Here is a 5,636-nt window from a genome sequence, read left to right as displayed (position 1 = left end):
CCCTGTCTCCTCTGAAGACAACCTCTGACCCATCCTAACATCTGAACTTGACTACCTTGTCCCTGCAGTCCAAGGTAGCATCATGGGTAGATAACCAGTCCATCCCTAGAATGACATCAAAATCTGTCAAATCTAGAACCACAAGGTCAGCTGATAGAGCATATTTTAGCCCATATTTTCATGATCTTATTGATGTTTGTTTGCACCTTTTCTACCTAATTTTGTGGTTTTAATCATGTTTTGCAAGTATTAGGTGTGAAGAAACAATTTGGAGAAAATGCTCTTAAAAATGCCAAAAGAAGCCAAAACTAGAGAAGCAACCTTCAGAGGCAACTTTCGGAAGCCAAAAATCAGTCACCTTCGGCGGCAACCTTCGGCGGCCGAAAGAGGACTCCAGAGACGAAAGTCGACCACCTTCGGCAGCACCTTCAGCCGCCGAACCTTGTGTCCAGAGCCGAAAGTCCAGCCTCCAAAACTCACTTTAGGCAGCCGAAAATGCACTCCAATGCACACTTTCCTTATTCAAGAAGCCATATCCCAAGTTGCCATATTTGAGGAGCCAAACAAGGGAAGTATTTTGAGATCCAAATCTCCAAGATTCACATTCAAATATTGGATTTCAAGATCAAGCTTATTAAGGAAGCCAAATCGCAAGATCACATGTTTCCCACTTAGTATCATGCACATTCAAAATTCAAAAGGAGGCTCCACCTTCCTCATTAGTGCATGGGCAATCTCTTGGACTTAATGTACAACATCTTGAGGATCTTGGACAGCTATGAAAAGACCAAAGTGCCCCCACTTGCCTTCTATCACATGTGACTCGTTTTTGCCTTCACTCATGCACAAACAAGGCACATGCAACACCAAGGGCACTTTGGACAGCCTCTAAAAGTCTCCTGGACTTCCATGAAACCCTAGGCAACCGCTCAAGACATATTTAAAGGCTTCAAGAAGACAAGAAAGCAGATTTGGTTCCACCTCTTCTCTCCCAATTTTGGCAAGGCCTCTCCAAGGCTCTTCCCCACCTTAGTTCTTCATCTTTTGCTTTCTCTTCTTTTATTTTCTGTTTTGGTTCAGCCATGAGTGGCTGAAACCCTCTTTCTACTTGAAGTTTGGTTGAAACTAAGGTTGTTTAAAGGGTTGTGAGATTTGAACAGAAACTTTTGTCTTTGATTTCATTCAATATTCATGCAATTGATGCTTAATTCTAAGATTGCTTTGTTGTTTTGATCAAATTGGCCACTTTACTCTTAATTGCAAAGTTAATTGATTGTTGGATTAGGATATTTGTTAGTCCGTAATTGCTGGAAATATTCTGTCCATAGAACACTTAGTGTAAAAATCCAAGGAATTGCATGATCTAACATCATCTTATGCGTTTGAGTAGTTAGGGTTTGGATCTTTCTTGTTCTTCATGCAATTGGTAATTGTTTTGATGCCTATGGCCCAAGGACGTTCCTTGGCAATTTGTTGATTAGTAATTGGTTAGAGGACGTTCCCTAATCAATTTGTTCATAAGGAAAGACATGGTGGTGAGAAGCGTCTTCCACCCCCATAACCAACCTATTGAATCAATCAAGATAACCATGTTTCAATGATCAACCCAAATAACCAAAGTGGATCCATATCTTCAACTAGACTTTTCTCATATTGATTTCCTCTTTAGTTTTAATTACTTGCTGTTTTATTTGCTTTCAATAGTTGTTAATCAAATCATCTCAAAACCCCCTTTTTACTTTTATTGCACTTGTTCCTATTTCTCTTTGATCACTTGCTTTCACTTGTGCCTTCAATTAGTTCTATTGGTCTTGATTGAGATAAATAAATAGGTAATCAATTCTCTGTGGATATGATCCTTCACCACTATCTGCAGTTGTAATTGTAGGTAACCAAGAAGGTTATTTTTGACCGGCTTCGACAACCGCTCCTGTCAAAAATTGGCGCCGTTGCCGAGGAATTGATTTCACTTGTTTGTTTATTTCTTTCATGACCAGATCTAAAAGTAGGGACACACTGCCCTTGATCCAGAAATTGAACGCACCCTCAGAAGGCTAGGAAAGCAAGCCTCTGTGCCTGAAGAACATTCTGCCCAACCTTCGGCCGTCGAACCATCTCAACATTCGGCCGCCGAAAGTCCTTCACTCCAGCCTCCGAACTTTGCACCAATGACCGAACATCTCTAAATCATGGATGAGGTAAGTACATATAATCTCACTTCTCAAATTCCTGACATAACCTTTATTGTGGAAAGACATGTCTCAGCTCTACAGGCTCGACGACTTCAGCAATCTCAACCATGTATGATCTGTGGATATGTGGGACACCTAACTTCCCAATGTCCTACACATTATGAGTATGACCAACCAGTTCATGCGTATAGAGGATTCTATGAACAGCCAAGACATGATCCCTACCATGACACGTACAGTCCATATTGGGGAGACCAACCGAACTATGGCTATGTTGAGGCTAACAACTACCAGGATTATCAAGAATATCAAGCCCAACCAGCACCTCCAAGTTCCAATATGCACCTGGATGAAGATAAAATGAGGACATTGGCAGTTACTTTGCAAAGTATGCAACAACAAATGGGTCAAATGGCCATCTCATTGAATGCACTCATGTTAAGAAGAGAGCAAGAACTTTAAGATGTGGAGGATGATGAGGAAAGTTGGCAAGTACAAGAACAAGCCTCTGAATAAACACAACCAGAATACTGTTTGTCCAAACAAACGGATCAAACAGAACTTGTTGATAATTCAAATATCATTGATTGTTTGAGCAAAGATAATTTTGATATAAAAGATGATATTCTAACCAATGATTCATGCAGGGAAGCTAGCCAAGAAGATGCTGAAAGTCAGGAAGAACCAAAACTGAAAGAAACCAATTGCAGCGTCCAACAGGTTGAGGTTGCGCAAACAGAAGACATTCGGCCGCCGAATCCAGTCTACTTTCGGCTGTCGAACCCTGCTGACCTCCTGATGCCAGAGTCTGATGCGCCACTTCAAGAACACATTGCGCAGGCGGAAAACATTCTTCGGCCGTCGAACCCTACTGACTTGCGAAAGCCGAATCCCTCGCCACAATCCGCTCCGCAAACTGAAGACTTTCGGCTGCCAAATATAGACATTCTTCGGCCGTCGAACCAGACTACGTTTCAGACGCCAGACGCAATCAGCTTTCGGCCGCCGAACTCAGAACTCTTTCGGCCGCCGAATCCGACCACTTTTCAGCTCCCCTTTCATTCCAGTCTTGCGTATAAGGAGCAATCTGAAACTCCTTTCAGCCTTCCAACGCAAACAGCCAATGCTCACAAGGCACAAATGGCGTTCCAAGCACCTAAACCAAAGGAGCATGCAGATCAATGTCTTCCCAAACCTCCGGATAAGGTAGAGTTTATTTTACCAAATTTTAGTACTAAATTGCAGCTACACATGGAGAAACATGAATTGGAGTTCAAAGTTCTGCCCAATTATCTCAAGAATGCAAAAGCTAGAAACACACCTCATATGAAAGAGGAAAAGCTAATCATGTTACTTCATGAGTACATGGAGAAAGTAGGATGGTTCATGACCAAATCAAAAGGAGTGCTACACTTTTTGTTCAATGCAGTTGGGACGCTTTTCCCTTCCCCAATTACTTGAGCCTTGATCAAGAGGATTGCACCATGCACACCACACCCAGGGGAGTACTCAGTTTCCTTTGTTTTTTTATGTTTTTTATACATTGAGGACAATGCATGATTTAAGTGTGGGGGTGCATATCTCTTAATTTTTACTTTTCAGTTTATTTTTGCTTTAATCTTTTGTTTGCTTGCATTAGGAAAATTTTTTCATTTTTGTTATTTATGCTTTCAATAAAACACACACAACCACAACCTTCTTCTTCTTTTTGTTTTGCTCTACTCAAACTGATGAACTATGTTGAATGAGTATTTCTTTCCATGACCCCATTGATGTGATAACTCTTTAAACTTATGTTGAATCAATTGCAGTGGGTTGTATTCATGTTTGAGAATTGCCTTTGGAATTGAATCTTTGAGTTTGCCATGGTGAAAAATGTATTGATGACCCTCAATTGATTGAGAATAAATTAAAGTTGTGTGAATGAACTTAATGTGACTTGATTTAGCAATTGGTGTTGATTTGCCCAAATCATTGAGAGAAAGAAAATTCAGCAAAGGCAAAGCCCTCAAAAGCACAAAACAAGAAAATATTCCAATGGTCAAAAAGACTATGAAAAGAGCTAGTAGCCACTTGGAAAGGTGATCAACTGAGTAACTGGGGGTGGGTATCACAAATATGTACCTTCACGTCAAAAGGTTGGTGATCTTTTCAAGCAAAATCAAAGTGCAAAAAGCCTGAATAAAGTACTTCAAGGTAAGGGTAAGTCAATCCGAAATCTAGAAAAAAGTCTTAACAAATTAATGTGCATGTCTCTCTTGAGGAAAATAAATCCTAGCCATGGTAAGCAAAGGGAAACAAGGAAAAGAAGTAAGTAATCTTCATGCATATAGTCTTCACTGCAATGCTTCAAAATAAGTGTCTAGAGTATGAGCTTAAGTGGAAATAAGGATCTAGAGCAAAGAAAGCTTATTTGACTATGTTTGTTTGCTTGAGGACAAGCAAAAGCTTAAGTGTGGGGGTATTTGATAGAGCATATTTTAGCCCATATTTTCATGATCTTATTGATGTTTGTTTGCAACTTTTCTACCTAATTTTGTGGTTTTAATCATGTTTTGCATGTATTAGGTGTGAAGAAACAATTTGGAGAAAATGCTCTTAAAAATGCCAAAAGAAGCCAAAACTAGAGAAGCAACCTTCGGAGGCAACTTTCGGAAGCCAAAAATCAGTCACCTTCGGCGGCAACCTTCGGCAGCCGAAAGAGGACTCCAGAGACGAAAGTCGACCACCTTCGGCGGCACCTTCGCCGCTGAACCTTGTGTCCAGAGCCGAAAGTCCAGCCTCCGAAACTCACTTTAGGCAGCCAAAAATGCACTCCAATGCACACTTTCCTTATTCAAGAAGCCATATCCCAAGTTGCCATATTTGAGGAGCCAAACAAGGGAAGTATTTTGAGATCCAAATCTCCAAGATTCACATTCAAATATTGGATTTCAAGATCATGCTTATTAAGGAAGCCAAATCCCAAGATCACATGTTTCCCACTTAGTATCATGCACATTCAAAATTCAAAAGGAGGCTCCACCTTCCTCATTAGTGCATGGGCAATCTCTTGGACTTAATGTACAACATCTTGAGGATCTTGGACAGCTATGAAAAGACCAAAGTGCCCCCATTTGCCTTCTATCACATGTGACTCGTTTTTGCCTTCACTCATGCACAAACAAGGCACATGCAACACCAAGGGCACTTTGGACAGCCTCTAAAAGTCTCCTGGACTTCCATGAAACCCTAGACAACCTCTCAAGACATATTTAAAGGCTTCAAGAAGACAAGAAAGCAGATTTGGTTCCACCTCTTCTCTCCCAATTTCGGCAAGGCCTGTCCAAGGCTCTTCCCCACCTTAGTTCTTCATCTTTTGCTTTCTCTTCTTTTATTTTCTGTTTTGGTTCAGCCATGAGTGGCTGAAACCCTCTTTCTAGTTGAAGTTTGGTTGAAACTAAG

The sequence above is a fragment of the Manihot esculenta genome, chromosome 16 (assembly GCF_001659605.2).
Source record: "Manihot esculenta cultivar AM560-2 chromosome 16, M.esculenta_v8, whole genome shotgun sequence".
Classification (NCBI taxonomy): domain Eukaryota; kingdom Viridiplantae; phylum Streptophyta; class Magnoliopsida; order Malpighiales; family Euphorbiaceae; genus Manihot; species Manihot esculenta.
Note: the sequence above shows the minus strand (reverse complement) of the source record.